The sequence below is a fragment of the Equus quagga genome, chromosome 13 (assembly GCF_021613505.1).
Source record: "Equus quagga isolate Etosha38 chromosome 13, UCLA_HA_Equagga_1.0, whole genome shotgun sequence".
In the NCBI taxonomy this organism is placed as follows: domain Eukaryota; kingdom Metazoa; phylum Chordata; class Mammalia; order Perissodactyla; family Equidae; genus Equus; species Equus quagga.
In genome coordinates this window covers 76,135,620-76,155,988 of record NC_060279.1, presented here as the reverse complement: position 1 = coordinate 76,155,988, position 20,369 = coordinate 76,135,620, and the positions used below count along the sequence as shown (strand labels likewise).

Genomic DNA, 20,369 nt, shown 5'->3' with positions numbered 1-20,369 from the left:
ATGCTCGTGTGAAATAAAAATGAAATGAAAAATGAAAAACCAAGATGTCAAATTATACTCTCGCAGTTTACAACAATGTAAAAACAATATAGAACAATACCACAGCTATCCTGTCTGCCCTACAGTGTTGCTATAAGGATCAAATGAGATAACAAAGAAAAAAAAAATCAAATGGCTAAAGCGTCACACAAATTTTAAATGATATTAATATTAGGCATGCGAAAAATGTTCAGTGTATGAATCAAGAGGCCAACGGAAACCTGAAAGCCCATATCAGAGGTTCTGGAAAAACGGACCACCTCCAAGTCCTCTTTACAGCGTTCAGACGGTCTTCGTTTTCATCAGTGACAACATGTGTAGGTGCACATTCAGTGATAACCCGTATTAACAGCCCACTCATTCAGAAAGTCCTTTAGCAAAGCAAGAGTTATTCCTGCAATAAAGGCTTTGCTCTATTTGAGGGAGTGAGTGAAAAAGAGAGAGTGAGCGAGATCTACTTTGAGAGTTGAACTTCTTCATCAAGCTCGGATCAGATTCTGCAGCATGAGGCTATACACACGGGTGACGGCCTGGACACAAACACTCGATATCCTACATTGCAGACTCTTTAGTCTCAGAGAAATCTTTCTCCACTTCTCCAGGTGTATTTTCCTAATATTCCCGGGGGAGAGGAATAAAGGTCACTGGCTTACAGTCAAACCATTCACTTCAACTGGCAGCCCGAGCCGGTGCTGAGGGACTCCCTTCTCACTCCGCAAGGGCAGATACGTAAAGATGGGAATAAGGAAATTCCAAGGGAGAGGGTTCCATGAGTTCTTTATGTGACCCCACACATCAGGTATTTCTGTTAATATCTATCTAATCCTTCAACCTTGACTTTCCTCTTTCCCCATACAAACCACAATTTTCCTGCACATCCTGACTTCCTCATTTCTTCGCTTAATCCAGATTTCTTTGTTGAATGCCTCTAAAACACGTCTTCTGGTTTCCTTACAGTTCTGAGCAAGATGGAGTGCACACACCCCGCCCTGTCTCCCCCACTGAATGTGGCTATAAACCCTGGACGGCGCAAACAGAGCAGCTGTTTGAGGTCTCTGAAACGTAAACAGCAGCAGGCAGATGAGGGAAGATGACCAGAATTTGAAACACCAGCAAACTGGTGGTGAGTTTGCCATCTCCCCATTCCAGGAGCCACAGCCTGGACTGGATACAACCCGGTACCCAGAAGCGAGCATCTGTGTAGACAGCAGAGCTCCAGGAGAAGCCAGCGAGTCCTGGCTTGTGGAGCAGGAAAGGAGTCACCTAGTTCTTAGAGATAGTGGGCCAAAGCCCAAGTTTTTTCCTTTTTTCATGCCTTTGTTGTCTCAGCTCTCTCAGGCCCCAACCCCCCGGCAATCCCACAGCAGCCCTCACAGCAGCAGCAGAGGGGTCCACAGATGCCTAAAACTGAGGGAGGGAAACTTCCCTTCCAGTTGGAGGAGCTGTGGTCCGAAAAGGGTGAAAAACCCACTGGATTTCTCTCTCTCAGTCCTCCTCTTGCTTAGTCAGGGATGTGAGCTAAGTCACAGGAAGAGTGTAACAGAGCAGGAGAAACAAAGCCCCCGTCTTCCAGCTGAAGGATCAAAGAGATGCGGCCTTAGGAACCAGAAAGGATCAGGAACATTGCAGAGAGGGAGGAGCTCAGGAAAACAACCCCATAAAGCTGGCTATGAGTTCCTGGGCTCAGCCCTGAGCTGAGTATATGTAGATCTAACTCTAAACAGCATACCATAGGCTTTGAAGTTCAGGACAGACCACCGGTCACGTCCCACACTGGCTGCGGAATGGCACACTTGGGCAGCTCTGAAGAGCAATGCAAAGGTTCTGATGCTGAAACCCACAGAAGGCTGGCAGGGACTTAGAATCTGAACTCAGATTGGTTGAGTCTCATAACATAATATTCAAGATCAATCCAACAAAATCCAGCAAAATATTCAAGATCAACCCAAAATTACCCAACGCACAAAGAACCAGGAAAATCCTAATCAATAAAAGATAATCAATAGACGGCAGTGCCAAGATGACACAGCTTTTGGAATTAGCTAAGACTTCAAAGCAGTTATAAAAAATACTCCAAGAAGTAACGGAGAACATTCTTGAAATGAAGGGAAGGATGGAAAGTCATGACAAAGAAACAGAAGATAGAAAGAAGAGTCAAATGGATATTTTAGAACTGAAAAATAAAATAACTGAAATTTTAAAATCCACTGCATAGGCTCAATAGTAGAATGAATACGACAGAGGAAAGGGTCAGTGAACATGAAGACAGATCAATAAAAAGGATCTACTCTGAACAAAAGAGAGAAAAAAGGTTTTTAAAAAATGAACAGAGCCTTAGGGATCTGTGGGACGATACTAAAGGATCTAACATCTGTGTCATTAGAGTCCCAGAAGGAGAGAAAGAAGGCAGTGCAAAAAATTGGAAGAAATAATGACTGAAACTCCCCAAAGTGGTGAAGGACATAAACCCATAGATTTGAGAAGTCAGTGAATACAAAAAAGGATGAATCCAAAGAAATCCACACACACCACAGTGAAACTGCTGAAAACTAAACACAAAGAACAAATCTTGAAAATGACCAGAGAAAAATGAGGCATCGCTCAGAGGGGAAGAAGGAGTCAAGTGACTGTAGATTTCTCAACAAACACTGTGGCAGCCAGGAGGAAGTGAAATAACACTTTTAAGTGTGAAAGAAAAGACCTGCTAGTCTAGAATTCCATATCCAGCAAAAAAAATCCTTCAGAAATGAAGGTGAAGGGAAAATAGCCTCAAGAGAATTTGCTACCAAAAGACCACCCGATAAGAAGTTATAAAGAAACTTCTTTAGACAGAAGGGAAATAATTCCAGGAGGAAAACATGGAATGTCAGGAGGGAAGGAAATACAAAAGAAAAGGAAAAAAATCTGGGTAAACATAATAGATTATTCTCCTCCTCTTGAGTCCTTTAAAATATGTTTGACAGTTGAAGCAAAAACTACAACATTGGCTGATGAGATTTTCAACATAAATAGATATAATACCCATGAACTACAACTTAAAGGAGAGAGAATAAAGGGACTTCTACAATGATAAGGTTTCCACTTTCCACTTGAAGTGGTAAATTACTGATTCTAAGCAGACTGTGAAAAGTTTGTGTGCACATTGTAATCGCTAGAGCAAATACTAAAAAACACAACAAAAACAAGCACAAACTACATAAAGTAAAAAACTTAATAAATTAAAATGGAATGCTGAAACATTCAAATAATCCTGAAGAATACAGGAAAAGGGACACAGAGGAAAGAAAAATAGAGGGAACAAACAGAAAACAAAAAAAATAGAATGACAGACCTAAATCCATATATATTAATAATTATATTAGATGTAAATTATGTAAACACACCAATAAAATGACAGAGATCATCTGAATGGATAAAAAGACATGACCTAACTATAAGTTGTCCACAAAAAACTCACTTGAAATATAGTCATATAGTTAGATTAACAATAAAGGATAGAGAAAGGACGTACCATGCGACACAAATCAAAAGAAAGCTGGAGAGGCTATATTAATATCAGATAAGGCATACATCAGAGCTAAGAAGATTACAAGGGATAAAAAGGAACATCACATAATGACAAAAGTGCCAACTCTTCAAGAAAATATAAGAATCCTAAATATGCAGGTACTTAACAAGAGAGTTTCAAAGTACATGAAGCAAAAACTGAAAGAAGAAAGAGAGAAATCCACAGTTATAGTTGGAGACTTTAAGACTCCTGTCTTGTAATCCAGAGAGCTAACAGACAAAGTCAGCAAGGATGGGGAAGAGAATCAGCACCGTCTACCAACTGGATCTCACTGACATTTACGGAACATTCCCCCCAACAACAGCAGAGTAAACATACTTCTCAAGCGCACGAAGACAGTCCACAGCATCGGTCGTAAAACAAACCTTAGAAACTCTAAAACAATTGAAGTCACATAAAGAATGTTCTCTGACCATAATGGCGTTAGACCAGAAATCAATAACAGGAGCATAACAGGAAAATCTCCAAACATTCGGAAATCAAACAACACACTTCCACGTCATCCGTTGGTCAAAAAGGAAGTCTCAAGGAAGATCAGAAAACATAGTGACCTGAAGGAAAATGAAAATACAACATATTAAAACCAGTGAGATGCAGCTACACCAGTGCTTAGAGAGAGTTACAGCATGAAATGCTTACACCAGAAAAGAAGAAAGGTCTCAAACCAATAATTTAAGCTTCCACCTTAAAAACTAGAAGAAGGAATCAATGAAAAAAGGGAGAAGACACAAATAAGCGATGTCAGGAATGTAAGACGGGTTATCAGTAGACATCCTGCAGACGTTAAAAGGACGATCAGAGCAAACTAGAGACAGCTCTATGCACACAAAGCCAACCACTGAGATGAAATGGAACAATTCCTTGAAAATCACAAATTACCTAAAGTCACCCGAGGTGAAATGGATGACCTAAATAGTCCTATAACTATTAAAGAAATTAAATTGATAGTATAAAACCTTCCAAAAAGGAAATCTCCAGACCCAGATGGTATCACTGGCAAATTCTACCAAACATTTAAAATAGAAACAATACCAATTCTACACAATCTCTTCCTGAAAATTCACAGGAGGTGACATTTTCCAGTTCATCTTATGAAGCAAGTATTACTCTGTCCCAAATCAGAAAAAGACAGTAGGAGAAAACGACACGCCCGTATCTTCCACAAATATGGATGCAAAGATTTTAATATTATAAAATCAAAGACAGCAGTATAGAAAAAGAATAATACACCATGGGTGGAGTTGATCTTGGGAATGTGATGCAAAAATGAAACAATGTAATCCATTGTACTGACAGTCTAAAGAAAAACCATATGATCACATCAACTGACAACGACAACAAAAAGCATTTGACAAATTCAATCCCCATTCACGATAAAAGCTCTCAGACACTAGGAACAGGGGGAACTTCCTCAACCTGATAAAAAGCATCCATATACACTCCGCGTCTAACGTCAGATTTAATGGTGAAAGACGGAAGGCTTTCCCTATGAGACCGGGAACAAGGCAAGGACATCCACCCTCATCTCTCCTGTTCAGCTCAGTGGTGGAAGTCCTACTTAGAGCAATGAGGCAAGAGGAAGATATTAAAAGGCGTCAGAAAAAATATTGGAGAGGAGAAAATAAACCTGTCTCTATTCACAGATGACGTATTGTCTGAGGGTACAATCCTAAGGAATCTTTTAAAAAAAATCTCTAGAACTAACAGGTGACTTTAGCAAGGCTGCAAGATACAAAGTTAACACAAAATCATGTTTCTATGAACTAGCAAGGAACATCTGGAAAACGAAGTAAAAAACTCAACAGCATTTACAATAACTTGAAGAAGTGACTACTCGGGCATCAATCTCACAGAACATGTACAGTATTTGTATGCTGACGACTCCAAAACAGCGATGAAAGAAACCAAAGGAGACTTAGTAAGGAGAGACATTCCGCGTCCGAGGAGCGGAAGACCCAACACAGTAAGACGCCGATTCTCCCGGATTCATCTACAGACATCATGGAAGTCCGATCCCCGTGGGACTTTCTCATAGATATAAACAAGCGTACTCTAAAACTTATACAGGACGACAAAGAAACTACAACAGCTAAACTGATTTTGAAAGAGAAGAATAGAGTTGGAGGAATCGTACCTTCTGATTTTAAGACTTACGATAATAGCTGTGGGCATCAAGACAGGGTGACACAGGAGGGTGGGAGACACACAGATCAATGAAACAGAACAGAGTCCAGAAATAGCCCTGCACAAGTACGGCCAATGGATTTTTGACAAAGATCCAAAAGCAGTTCAATGGGGCAATGACAGTCATTTCAACAACAAATGGTGCTGAAACAACTGGACATCCATGGGCAGATAGTGAAAAGGAACCCTGACCTAAACCCCACGCCTTATACAAAAATTAACTCAAATGGATCACATACCAACGATACAATATAAAACTATAAAACTTTTAGAACAAAGCACGGCAAAAAGTTCTTAGATGTGACAATGAAAACACTACTCCTAAAAGAAAAAGTTGATATCCTGAGGGTCCCGCCCCACATCCTTCAGGGCAGAGATCTACAGACATTTGGAGTTTTTCTGCCTGGGAGATTGGGGCAGTTTTTTATAAAGTTAAATATACATACCTACCACGCAACCCAGCAATCCCACTTCTAGGTCTGTATTCAAGAGAAATGAAAACTTGAGTCCACACAAAAATCCATACGCAAATGTTTCCAGCAACTATATTCATAATCATGAAAAACTGAAAACCACCCAAATATCCCTCAACAGGTGAATGGATAAAGGAACTGACCCATACCCACACCACAGCCTACCGCCCACAAGAAAATCCTACTGCACCTGACACCTCGCCTGAACCTCAAATGCACTGTGCCGAGAAATAACCTTTCTCAAAAGTTCCATTTGTAAGAAAGAACCTTTCTCAAAAGTTCCATTTGTAAGACGTTCTCCAAGAGAGGGAGCTGAGTGGTTGCTGGGAGTGAGGGAAGGGGGAGGGTGGCCACAAGGGAGAGCCCAGGGGACATTTAGGGGATGATGGAGAAAATGTTTTGTTTCCTAATTGAACGTGGCAGTGGTTACATGAATTTATACATGTTTTAAAATTCACAGAAATGTGCTCCCAAAAAAGGTCCATTTTACTGTATGTTAATTAAAAAAAAAAAAGAGGTGGAATCAGCCAGCCAAGTGCCCAGAAGACAGAGGGCTAAGTAAGTGGTAGTTCCCTTTTCTTACAAAAAGCGGGGCCCTGGAGACCCCAGACTCCTCGCCGTGGCTGACGTTCACCCACCATCCAGCCTAGGGTGCGTCCTGGACTTCCCGGAGCGGCCGCTACCTGTGACCACACTCCTCCCAGGTGTTCATCAGGAGCCACACACCCTTCCTGACAAGCAGGTTCTCACCTAGGTCCCTGGAGGATGCGAGGCCACCAGACCAGTCATCTCAACCTGTCACCAGCTGACCTTAAAGGATGGCCCCTGCCTACAGATGGGCCATCCCTCTCCGGCAGTTTACTCGCCAATAGCTACCTTCTTGCACAAGAATTCTTTCTCTTGTGTATAAGGAAAATAAAAAACAATCAAGGATCCAGGAGACGGAGAGCAGCTAGAAATGATGAAGGGCCTCTGCTGGGTAACTCTCCAACTCTTGTCAGACAGGGTGGAGCACCAGAAATGCGGGGAGGAGGTGGAGGTTGAGGGGAGCCGTGATACCAGAGTCCCCACTTTTTCTGTGGTTTTTCATCCCTTGTCTAAACGGAGGAAGGGGTCGTGTCTGTGGAAGGTACTCCGGATCGAGTCAGTTCTGTTGTTTAACTGAACAGGGAGGATGCTGCTAGGAAAATAGCCTCACGTAATAGGTGTAACTCCATGGGGAAGAAAGACACACGGCAGGAAAGATTGAATGAGAGAAAAACTCACAGAAATGACTCCTACCAGGTTCTCCCCGTAAAGTGCAAACAGCCAGAGACCAAAGCAAGTCAAAGTTAAAAGCAACTCCCTGCGTCTGAGAAGCTGGGACGCGGGAATGTCGAGGACATGGGCCTGGCTCACTTCCCAAGGCCATGAGGGGACTGCCCACCACCTGCCAGCTTGGCCTTCCAACCCCTCCTTAGGGGATGCCCATCAGGAGACAGCCAGGGCCTGAGACGAGGACAGCAGGCCAAGCGAGGTGTCAGGAGCAAGGTTGGCCCCTCAGAGGAGCTCCACAAAGGCCTGTGAGCTGACCGCTGGTCTGAGAGGGTGGCAATGGTCAAGGCAGCCTGCACAGGCCAGAGCGCAGGCCCACACACGCAGGACAGAACTCGGTCACCTTATCTGAGGAGATGACGACTTCGGACCCTTGACTCCTGGAAGTGGAACCCGATTTCAGGCACTCCCTCTGTTACGGCCACAAAACAAGCTCCTGGGGCCTCTGCTTCAGTATCAAATACAAGGACTCGCTCTCCCCAAAGACCAGCACTCCCTTACCTAAAGCCAGCCTGGCCAGCTCTGAGACAGCCGCGTGGCAACCCGTCCTCCCCTCCAGCCACTCCTTCACACCACAGAAACGCCCCTGACTGTCACAGACCATGTCGACGGCTAGGGCCGGAAACTTCCTTTTTGTAAGAGAAGCATCACCTTTCGGGGGAGGAAGGGAGAGACTGTTCCCAGAGCTGCTGGGAAAGTCGGGGTCCCCTGCTCTGCACCACAAGAAAGTAAATGCCCTCGAAGCTCCCACTTCAGGGTCACAAGGGGGGCCTGGTGTCTGCGTCACCGCCCTGAAAGCTTGTGACCTGCCCTGGATGACACAGGACACCATCTCCCCTTCCTGGGGGCCCACAGCCCTGTGCAGGGGGTTCCCCTCCTTCCTGCAAACCCACACTGTAGCCAGCTTCTTCACTATTGACCGGATGAAGGCACCGAGCTGCCGAGAACTCAGTGAATGACTACGAGGGAAAACACAAGCCTTCCATAATGAGGGCCTCCTTTCTGAGCCATTGTGGCTTTTAGGAAACAGAGATGGGGAAACTCACACACATTTCTAAAGGCATGAAGGTTTGTGCAAGGCACTTCAGGCAATTAGATGTCGCCTCAGTCGGCTCAGGGCGGAACAACCCAAGCAAAGGAGTGAATGGAGAATGGCTAGGAGTCCCACAGAGCAGCGCTCCGGCCTGGAGGTCACGCGGCTGTGGAGGGGTGGTCACGCTCTCCTTGCTTGCACAGCCTGACCCAAACCTCTGCCAGCCGTGGGCTCCCTGCCAGGACCGCAAAGGAGGCAGGGCACCCCGCTTCCAGGCCGCCACCGCCTCCACGGTGCTGTGCTTGCCTTTTCCTGGAGCGATGGGCCCTAGTTTCCCCACGGCTGACCCTTTGTTGAGCGAATGTGACGGTCTTCCTGAAATCTCGTTCCAGACTCTCGGCTTTAACCTCAGAGATCAAATCGGCTTTTTGGACTCAGAATCCCTCAAAACATGACACGGAGGAAAGCGTCATCTCACCGAGCGCCTCTGACCAGAGCGTACCTGCCAGATTGTTCCAACGATCAGAGAGAGGGGGAGAGAGACAGTGGAGACAGAGAGGGAGACAGGGAGACACACAGACACACACAGACACAGCCTTACTGCTGGAATTAATGGCAGGGTGTTATCGATTCTACAAACCGTCCTAAGATGTGAAATGAGAGGTCTTTTTAAAACATTTTAAAGATTTTTATATGACCCATTATAGAAACTATATCCAATCACATTTTTCTAAAATTTTTCTCTCCTTACCAATTCCTATTTGAACAAAAAGATGCCATTTTCAGACATCTCAAAACACTCCTGCTCCTGGCCCTCAGTACTCACGTGGGATGTTCTGCCCCCCAGCCACGCCCCCCGCTGTGGTTCCTGGCACTCTCCGCTCTCGAGGTCAAGGCCACTGCCTCCTCCTGTCGCTTTGCTGGATGACAATAGGGTCAGAAAGCCAAGCCAGTGCGGGCTGTCCTTTTCCATAATGCTCACTACTACTGTTATTTAATACTTTCTAATAATTAAATGGTAATTACAACGAACATTCACTGTAGGCTCACAACACACCGGGCACCGAGCTGTGTTCTACACTGATAGCCTGATTTAATTACCCCTGACACACGAGCTGCATCTATTATCTCCATCTTACGGGTGAAGACACTTTAAGGCTTAGAAAGCGTAAATGGCTGTCTAAAGCCGCAGAGCTAAAATGGAAGAGTCTAGATAAACCCAAGTGGAGTCTGACTCCACAGCCTTGCTGTAATGCAGACAGGTAATTGTTTGCTAATTTGGGGTGTGGATAAGGACTCTGAACAGCTGTGGAAGTCTGGTGTGGGCTAACACCCCTCCCCAAGGTCTAGGGGAGAAGACAATCCATAGGTCTCCCGGTTGGAAGCGGTGCAGGCAATGTCTGACCCAGCAAGATGACAGTTAACCTAGAGCTCTTAACAGGATTCTCTAATTCCCATTTCAGGAGAGACTGGTAAACAAGGAGGGCTGAGCATCTTCCACCCACAGATGCTGGGTTACTCAGTGCCTCCAGGAAACAACGCAATGATTTAAAAATAATCACACAGGACATGTCCGCAAAGGAGTGGGAACAAAATGGCAACACACTAAATGATGCTACTTTGTTTGACTGAAATAAAATCCCAAGATGTTAGGGTTAGATGAGACTGGAGATTTCTGGAAGACGGTGGGGAGGTGGCAGACACACAAGGAAGGGACCAGGGAGGATGGTTCATGGGAAAGGCACAGACTCGCAGAAGTGGTTTTAAGATGGAAAATTGAGAGCCAGAGCAGTGAAGGGACAGGGTGGCGTCATGGCAGCAAAGCGGCAGTGGTTCACACGAGCTGCGTCTAGAACCCACGCTCTCTGCCCACAATGTCACCAACCGGGAAAACCGGAACCAGGGAAAACACAGGGCCACTCTTGGCCCAGAGGGTTTATCGTCGCTCTGCTCAGAGGCAAGTCCCCGACCTTCACCACCCGCAGGACAAGAAGCAGAGCTGCCGCTTCTCTGACGGAGGCGGTCCCAGTGTGGACGGGTAGAAGGCACTATTTTGTAGAGTTCATGTCATTTGTTTGACAAACACTATTAAGCCCCCACGGTGTACCAGAACAGTGACAAGTCCTGAAGACAGAGATGAATAGGCCTGCCTTTCCCAGACGTGATCCAGGGAGAGACAGACATAAGCAAAGGAGGACAGCAACGTGCCAAGTGCTATCATGCCAGGATGCAGCAGCTAATGGGAGCCCAGAAGGAGGACACCTTGAAGACCACATTCTCTGGGTAGAACCTGGTAGGAGCCTGCGGTCAGACGAGCAAAGACACTCCAGAGCAAAGAGCACAGAGCGGCGGCGTGAGGTTGCAGAGACCCCACACAGCTGGCTCAGACTTGCTCAGACCCAGCCGGAGAGCTGGGAAGGAGAAAAACATCGTGAAGCCTGGCACAACCTCGGTTTCTATTGGCAAGTACTCCCTCAAACCTTAACATTGAAACCTAGATAATCAATCACTTTTCTACCCATAATAACATGGGAGCTGGGTTCTGTTGTTTTGGGGGGCCTTAAGAGACATAATTCTGCACTCCAATCCTGCTTTGGAGCATAAATATGTGTGTTTTGAAAGTGTCGCTGGCAGATGTTTACTCGCATGTAAGTGAAAAGAAATAGGCTTCTGCTGTCGCTTTGCTTTGCCGGTACCTAAATAGCTTTCAAGGGCTACTTAAAGTGTATTGATCCGCGGTTCTCAAGGCCCAGGCTGCTCCAGATGTCTTCCCTGCAGAATTCTAATTCATGCTTTAAAAGCGGAGTCGATTTTCTTTCATCTCAGATGCTCTAGCTGGAGGCAGCTCGCGCTCGGTCTATCCTTTTAGGAAGAGAAACGATATGTAGGGGAGGGTTTAACCCGAGAGAGAGAGAGAGAGAGAGAGAGAGAAGGGAATGAGAAGACGGGGCCTGCATGGAGCCTGTCAAGTTTCCGGAGAGTAATAACCCTCCTGATGTTGCCAGAGGCGATTCAGAAATGAGACAACGTGGAGCCACGCGGATCCACGGCCAGGCTTCCCCACGGCGGTGCCATCGACGTTCGGGCCCGAAGGTTCTTTCTGGTGAAGGCTGTCCTGCGTGCACTGTATGTTTAGCAGCAGTCCTGGCCTCCAGCCACCGGAGGCCAGAAGCACCCGCAGCCGTGACAACCACAAACGTCCCTAGACGCTGCCCCCAGTTGAAAGTCCCTGATCTGTATGAACTCCAAGCAGTAACAACACCGAAGAATCTCATCCGGTTAACTGCTTCTGATCGAAAACCCTTCTCTCTCTGGCATCACTGTACCCCAAAAGTGAGTCCCATCGAGAGTGATCACAACAGACCTCTGACAATACATACGTTCCTCCATGAGACGGTTTACATCGTTGGGCACAGGGAACCTTGTGCGTCAAGATGCTCTGATGAAAACAGGCTCCGAACGGCACTGACCACCGAGTCCCTCTAAAACCTAAGAGGGCAGTTGTGGGTGGGAATGAACCTGGCCCGCTGGAGCAACAGCCAGGCAGGGGGGCTCAGCAGGGGAGGCGGAGGGAGGGAGGGAAGGAGCTGAGGCTGGCGGGAGGCAGGGGCTTGGAGGCCGAGTTAGGGAGCTGGAATTCCCCCCCGGGGGCCATGGGAGAGCACGGGAGGGTCTGCAGGATCTGACTGACACTTCGCAAAGATGCTGCACCGTTGCGGCTGCGTGGCAAGAGGACTGGCACGCGGGAAAGGAGAGAAGCAGGACCACCAAGCAGGAGGCGTCCGCCTCATGGGACCCCTTGGCTTTTGGCCACTCCTGTCGCCTGGCGGGGTTATTTAGAAGAGGTCAGGAGATGAAGTCAGAGACGCTACTTCCCTCCCACAGGACAGATGAGTCTCGTTAATTCTACTCGCATTGAAATTTCAATTACGTGGAATCTTCCTTTCCTCCACAACAGCAGATAAATGAAGCCCTATTTCATTATCCAAATCGAGCCTCGGGATCCTAAGAATGACGGGGCGCAGACCCGCTCTCCTGTCTCCTTTGCCGCATCACACAAATTAAGTTCAAAAACTGGGAGAGGGGGTGGCTCAGGTTTGTCACGGGTTTGATCTCATTTGATTCTTTCGCTTCATTCTTGATATTTACTACTAACTCACAATTTGGTTTTCTCCTCTCACGAGGCTTTCTCCCCTTTTAGGGGGCCCTATTTTTGTATCTTAGCTTCCTGGCTTCACCCCCAAACCCCTAATTCAAGGATGTCAGCTGAACAGCAGCCCTCCAAGCTCATTTACTCTGGCATTTTCCCTTTGTTCTGCTATTTCTAATTCTCATTTTTCCCCCAGCTCGTCGGTCACTTTGCCACGGGTGAGTCATCTGCTCTGAGTCATGCCTGGCTGAGACGGAAAGGCCAGGAGGATGCCTCCAAACACACCTGGCTTACGAAAGGACATCACGAGGGACACGGTCGGTGCCCAGGCACACGCTTTCCTAAGTAGACTAAAAATTAAAAGAAAAAAATCCCCTTTACTCTCTCTCACTCTTTTTCCTCGAAATTTCCCATTTCTCTCAGAATTTGTTGGAGATGATTCCTATGGGGAATGGGTCTTGGTCACCCACTTTGGACTTTCAGAGGCAGGAGAACATTTCTGGAAGGAGCCCAGAAAAACCCTGAGGACAAAATCAGGTTTTTCTTACATAAGGTTCTTCCTCGAATGTATGTACTACACGGACTGTCACACACGGGCCACCATCGGACGGTTCCTCCTCTGAGAGCTATGAAGATACTGTTTACACAGGGACCACCAAACTGTACCTAAAACAAGGAAAGATGAGAACCGTCCCAGACCAGAGGAGACTGGGGAGCTGTGACAACTAAACGCACCGTGGTCCTGGAACTGGGTCCTGGGACAGAAGGAGGAGCTGCCTGGATCCGCGGGCCAGCTCTGCCCCTACGACGGGAGGCAAACCACTCTGCCTCTCCAGGCCTCAGCCTTCTCATCTGTGAAACAGGTACGGCAGTGGTGGCTAGCCGTGGTGTTCTCGTGAGGGTTAAAGTGACAACCCACAGAGCACCTGGCACATTGCTGGGCATGGCAGAGGAAACCCGATAAACAGGAGCTACAACAACTTTGCCCCCTCAGGGAGAAGGCATAAACTGCACCCCGCTTCTTCCTCGAGTGTGCCGTCCTTGCCTCCTTGTCAGGGCCAACCCTGAAGTTTAAGGAGCTTGACTCTGAAAACCACCCCATACATAAAAGCTCTTTCCCCACCCTCTTGCCTCAAAGCCCCTAAGTTTACCATTATAGATTCATTTCTTCTAAGCACTTCCCTTCCAAATGTAAAACTGCTGGCAGAGGTGTGTCATCAGCTCTTGACACACGGGAACAGACCAGCCTATGGGGTCCCCATAGAAAGGGGTCCTGAAAAGGCAGGAGGAAGAAGGGAAAGTGGGGACGCAAGCTCAGCCCTCAGGGTGTGTGGGGGTGACGCTCGGGGACCTTCAAGGACATTGGGTGTCTGGAAGGAGATGCTGGTGGTGACAGTGCCACTGGAGGGGAGAGTGGGAAGCCGGAGGGGGACAGAGAAGGGAGCAACAGAAACTACTTTTCACTAGACCTCGTTCCGTGCCCTTTGAGTTTGGTAGCGTCTGCATCATGACCTAGGCAAAATGAATTAAATTAAATAAAGGAGGGGGGATACTGGTCTCTGAGGGCGAAGGTGCAAGTTACTTCAGACACTCTGCTGGCAGCCCGCCCTGCTCTCACACTCTCCACCCCGCCCCCTCCCCCCAACGAGAAAAGCTGCCCCATGAGCTCCTGGACGGCTCATTCTGGGAACAGCAGCAATACTTTTTCAGGGTCAAAATTTGAGACACCAAAACCTTACACAAAAGCACTTCAGAACCGCTGGAGAAGCTCACCAAGGGAAAACGCAGCTTCCCCTAGTGTCGTGACCTCCCGTGAAAGCCGCTGTGTGAGGACTAACGCCGAGCGTCACGTGCAGCTGCACCATTTGTTTCACCGTTGGACGTCAATGAGCCACTCCTCCTCCACAAGGACCAGGTGAAGCCAAATGCTGAGGAAGGAAATAATCCCTCCAGGGCCCCTGCAGAGGCATCGGAGAAACCCCGCATCCTGCCCTGGACTTGAGCTACTAGTAAGACCCATCCACCAGCAGGCGGTAGGGGCGGGGGAGGCCGTGGACTTGGCATTCAGAGCCAGGAAAATCATCCGGTCCGCACAACCTTGGGCCAACCACTCGATTGCTGGGACCCTCACCCTTCTCACCTGTGACACATATAGATCACCACTTACCTTGCCAGTTGTGGAAGCTTTATACACAAATATCCAAATCCATGTCATTACCCCTAAAAATAACCCAGCACCTCCTGCTAGATTTTCTCTGTAAAATGTCCCCGGATCTTGAAGTTGGAAGGTGTAATGCATGGACTTGTGTTCCCCTAAAAAGACACCTTGAAGTCCTAACCCCAGGAACCGTGAATGTGACCTCATTTGGAAATAGGGTCTTTGCAGATGTAATTAGTGAAATTCACATAAAGTCATAATGGCACAGGGTGGGCCTTAAATCCAATCTGACTGGTGTCCTGATAAGAAGACAAGGAACAGAGAGAGAGTACACAGAGGGAAGATAATGTGAAGACACGCACACAGGGAGAAGGAGGCCATGTGACCACACGGGCAGAGATGGCAGTGAGGCGTCTATGAGCCAAGGAACACCAAGGATGGCTGCAACACCGAGGCTGGGAGAGGGGCACAGATTCTCCGTCTGAGCCCTCAGGAAGGAACCAACGGTGCCGACCCCTTGATTTTGGACTTCTGGCCTCCAGGACTGTAAGAGGATAAATACCTGTTGTTTTAAGCCCCCGTTTGTGGTCCTTTGTGATGGCAGCCCCAGGACACCCACTCAGAGAGTTACCTGGTTTTACTACCTGTCTAATGCTTGAGTTCTCTTGCCCAGTGGTGAGCTAGCCAGCCTATGTTTGACTGTCTCTAGTAAAAGAAAACTAACTTCGCACCTACCAAGGCAGCAATCTCCACCTGTGAAATGCCATGACTATCGTAATAATCATTCAGTCAACAAATACTTATTGAGCACCAACTATATGCTAGGAACTGTTTGGGGCATGTTGATACAGTGTAAGTAGGGAGCAGACAATAAAACCACTCTCGAATAAGGTCATTTCTGATATTGTCATGAAGAAAATAAATGCTGTAATATGATAGAGTGAGTGGGTTGGGGACCAGGAGGAAATTATTTTGATTGTTAGGGAAGGTCTCACTCAGGATGTGATACTGGAGGGTGACTTGAATGACAGGGAGCCAGCCTTGGGAAAATCTGGCACGAGGAACAGCCAGTGCAAAGGCCCTGAGGCAGAATGAGCCAGATGTGCTCAAGGCACAGAAAGCAAGCAGGACTTTTATTAGTGAGAGAAACAAGCAAGGTCAGTCAGTCCTGACAGCAGACCAAGGCAAGAAGTTTGAATCTGATCCTAAGAGAACTGGGAAGCCACTGGCGAGAGACAGGATTTGACTCACAGTTTTTAAAACATCACTCTGGCCTGATAAAGTTCTTAAAACTGAAGTCTGTCTCAGGATAGCTTTTCTCCTTTGGTTCTCGGGATCTTGGGCTACTGCAGAGCAAGTTTCATAAATGACAGCCCCAGAACCTTCTGGAATCCTGGCTCCCAAGAATCTCCAAGACTCTCAGGCTTACCAGCCCTACTTCATTCACCACTATAGCAATTTCCAATGATTTTTTCTATGTCCTGCATGAAATGTGATGCCCGGGAAAGAACACAATATTCTAAGCATGGAGTAGCCCGGAAGCACCCCTTTCTCATTCCAGATCTATACACCTACTGATCTGCTCCAAGACTGCCCTGGCTTTTCATTCTGTTTTGTACCCCTGACCTGCCCAGACATATCCCAGATATCCTCCTGCTGAGCTCCTTCTTGTGATGTCCCAACCTAGAAAGTGCAACCCAAGCTTGTTATTCCCTGATGAGAACAGCTGTGCCCCGTTTAAAAAAAAAAAAAAGTGCCACCGTAACCCCAACAATACCATGTATAAAAAACTGGATAAAATAAATAAAACCACTGGGTGAGCTCCTCAGGTTTCCCAACCACTGCATTTCTCTTCTGGGTGGAGGACAAGGAAAACTCTTAGGGCAAGTGTCCCCAGCATTGCCTCGTTCTCTTGCATCACACGGCTGAAGACACCGAGATGATTTGGAAACACCGAGCACTTGAGCAAAAGACACTCCTTGCAATCATACTTCCTACTAGGTTTCTCAAAGACGTATAAACAAATCTGAATATGACGCAGACTTTCTCAAGCCTCGGGCAGGGGAACTGGTGCAGGTGCGGCCACACAGGCGAGCTGGGCTGCCTGAGTCAGCGGGCAGGCAGTGGGAGAGAAGGATGCTCTGCCAGCAGATGCTGGGGAAGCCCTGGCCTCTCGGATGTGCTGGGTGTATAATCTGCCTGGACCCTTCCCACATCCCATTCCGCATCTGGTGTCAGACGGCTAGGTTAACACTCGGCTCTGCCCCCGGGTAGCTAAGTGAACGTGGTAGCCTCAGTTTACTCATCTGTGACATGAGAATAACGGCACCTATACTCCAAGTTTATTGTGGAGACCAATGAAGATTTTGCGCGCGAAAGCCCTTTGTAAAGGACTCTGTCATGTAAAAGTGATGGGGTAGTAGTGGCTGTCGGTTGACTTTTCATGACTTTTAAAAAATCTTCACAGGGGCCGGCCCAGTGGCGCAGCGGTTAAGTGCACATGTTCCGCTTCTCGGCAGCCCAGGGTTCAACGGTTCGGATCCCAGGTGCGGACATGGCACCACTTGGGAAAAGCCACGCTGTGGCAGGCATCCCACATATAAAGTAGAGGAAGATGGGCACGGATGTTATTAGCTCAGGGCCAGTCTTCCTCAGCAAAAAGAGGAGGATTGGCAGCAGTTAGTTCAGGGCTAATCTTACTCAAAAAAAAAAAGTCACAGACTGCTTTTGATGTTTCTTTCAACCTGATTATTTTCTTTTTTGGAAGGAAGAGGCAGAGTGAGAGAGAGAGAAACATCTAGCATGACTCATCCACTCTAAACCTGTCCTAGATGATTATCCTGACAGCAGCCCCCTCAGAGCCCACGTGGGGTTAACATCAAGCAATTTGCCTCTAAAGAACCAAAGTCATTGTCATGAAAAGAGAACCGCACCTAATATCTGTGGATATTCTCTACTTTCTGGAATTCGGTAACAAATTTATAAGGTTTGTGATTTACTCACCTCAGTGAGTTGCTTTTCATTGTCTTTAGTTGTTACTTTCTGAAATGATCCCAACCACCTTCACACTGACAGACACATGCCATACAAAAGACAAACACTGCCAAAAACATGCATTCTATTCTAGAACCAAATGAGAGGCTACAGACAATTTGCTGATCACTGAGAGTGCCTATGTGTGAGTCCTCAGCCGTCTTCATTTCTTTAATGGAAAAAGAAAATCTCATGAGTCAACTTTTTCACTGTGAGCTCATCTCAAGAGCCCATCTCCCCGTGCTTCAAATACGTAAGCAGTCCTATTTCTGAACAAAGTGGAAATAAATAAGAGTGACAGCCCAAGGGAGAGACTCTGAACAATGGGATAACATACAGTTCCAAAAGGAAACCTGAAAAGACAGGAAGGATCGCGCAAGCGTAACACAATCAAAATCTTTTTTTCTTTGCTGAATTCGTTGTTAAGCATCTTGGCTGCCCTGGTTTAGGTTTGGGGAGCCCGGTGCCTCTAATCAACTGAATCTGAAACATTAGCATTAGGTGACAATGGCCTGGATGGCAGGCTGGCTAAGGCAGCCTGGTCCCTGACAGCTGTCGGCTTGCCTCTAACACTGACTCACCACTGGGACAACCTTCACGTCAGGGCGCCTCACCTGTGCCAGCTCAGAGGCGAGTTCCTGCTCATTCTGCAGGCTGGCACCCTTGCCCAGCACTTAACCGGAGTCCGAGGAGCCGGCCAGTGCCCACTGCAAAGTCTTTTCCCTCTTTCCCGGTTTCTTCTCCCAAATTCAATCAACCTGCAACCCAGGGAAGCGCCAACCCGTACAAGAGGAGAATGCGCCCAGCTCCAGGAAGACCATATCCTGCCTTTTCAAAGACTCTGGAAACTGGGCCAGCGCCCCCGAACCAGCTGTCCTACCTGCGCTCCTGACACCGCGTTTGCACCGCTGTGCCCCCTGCAAACCTCTCAGCCGGCTCGCGGTCGGGGGGACGGGCGCCCCTGGAACGCGCAGGCAGAGTGGAGGGGCGGACACCCCCTCCAGGGAGCCCTTCTTCCCTGCCCCTACACCTCGTCCGTCTGCCACCCAAACTTAAAAGCCAACACACAGGCACGGCTTGGCAGATGTCGTTCCCACCCCGGGCCCAGGCACCCCGTCCCCAGCATGCCCCTCCAGGAGTCCGAGGGTGCCCCCAAGCCTGAGGAACCGGCTCCATCCCAAAGCCACCGGGGGCTGGGGACACCCTGTCCACCCCCGAGCAGGCACTGCACCGGCCCCATTCCGCCGCCGCCCCGCACGCGCGCACCCTGCGGGAGCCCCGCGGCCCGACCCCCACGAGTCCTCGCACGGCCCCGGAGATGCCCGTCCTGTCGCCCCCCGCAGGCGCCCCCCGGACAGCCCCGCGCCGCCCCGCCCGCAGCAGCGAGGCGCGCCCTCCCTCCGCGGGCCGCGGGGCCCTTCTCACCGCTGCGGGCGCCGGCCGGCCGGGCGGGCGGGCGGACCGGGAGCGAGCGGGCGCCGGCGGGCTCCGCGCTGCGGCCACTGCGCCGGCTCCAGAGCCGGGCCTCCAGACGCGCCGGCCGCGCGAGCTGTCAGTCAGCCGGCCGGGCCCGCCCCCACGGCCGCGTCTGCGCAGGCGCGAGGCCGGCCCCGGCGGTGTCACGTGACGGGGCGGTGCCGCTGCTTGCATCCCGCGCTCCCGAGGGGCTCGGCTCCAGTCCGGGTAGCGACCCTCACCGGGCGGCCTGGTTTTTTCCCCGGTCACCGGATTCTGGTCCCGGAGACCTCTCGCGGATCGGTGTTACGGAAGGTCTGCGAACCCCGTTTCCAAGGATCAGCTCAAAACTAGGGTGGTCTCCCGGGCTGGGAGAGTTGGGTGGGGCAGGCCATTCTGCCAGCACGTTGGGGGGGGGGGCGACTTGGGGATTTTAGTGGTGGGGGGTCAGGGGGAGCCGGGACCTGCGGCCTGGGTCTGGTTGCTTCCCCGCCCTGAGTGTCCCTACCCTAAGACAGGATGCCATTTGTCATTTTCCGCCCGCCTACTCCAGAGTTACGGTGAAGTCAGGACAGTGACGAACAGGCTTTTAAAATAAGCCAGGTGACGAGGCATGGTACAGAAGGGCAAGGTGAGGCCGATTTACCTTCTGAAAGGGGGCATCTTAAAGGCTGATGGGTTCCACTTCGACGACTCCGGAAGTTCTAGCCCAGTCTACATCTTTACAGCAAATACAATAAACACAACTTTGCGGGCCATTGTGTTCCTTCCACATCTCTTCAATTTAAAAAAATGGTAAAACAGAGATGTGTCCCCTATAGAAGCTATTTAGTTGTAGAGGAAGGAAGTATAGAAACAGAAAATGACCTCCCGCCCCTATAATTTGGGGTTATGTCAGTCTTCCTTCCAGCGTCTAGTAAAACAGGGAATCTGATTCTGGCGTGTGGGCTGATAGCTCACAG

General features: G+C 48.7%; 1 protein-coding gene and 1 long non-coding RNA gene across 3 annotated transcripts in view; one reads left to right on the top strand and one right to left on the bottom strand.

The window, feature by feature from the left end:
• The window catches only part of KIAA0513 (KIAA0513 ortholog), a 55,604-nt gene extending 36,077 nt beyond the window's left edge, over positions 1–19,527 (bottom strand). The window contains exon 1 of one of the 2 annotated variants that reach the window (XM_046683890.1): positions 19,378–19,527. The gene's annotated coding sequence lies outside the window, so the exon portion shown is untranslated. The remainder of the gene's footprint in view (positions 1–19,377) is intronic. The other variant, XM_046683894.1, reaches the window with a different exon arrangement.
• On the top strand, positions 270–15,161 carry LOC124251261 (uncharacterized). Its single transcript, XR_006891719.1, has 3 exons — positions 270–838; positions 997–1,162; positions 12,958–15,161. It is a non-coding gene; the product is annotated as an uncharacterized LOC124251261 (long non-coding RNA).
• Positions 19,528–20,369: the final 842 nt, after the last annotated feature.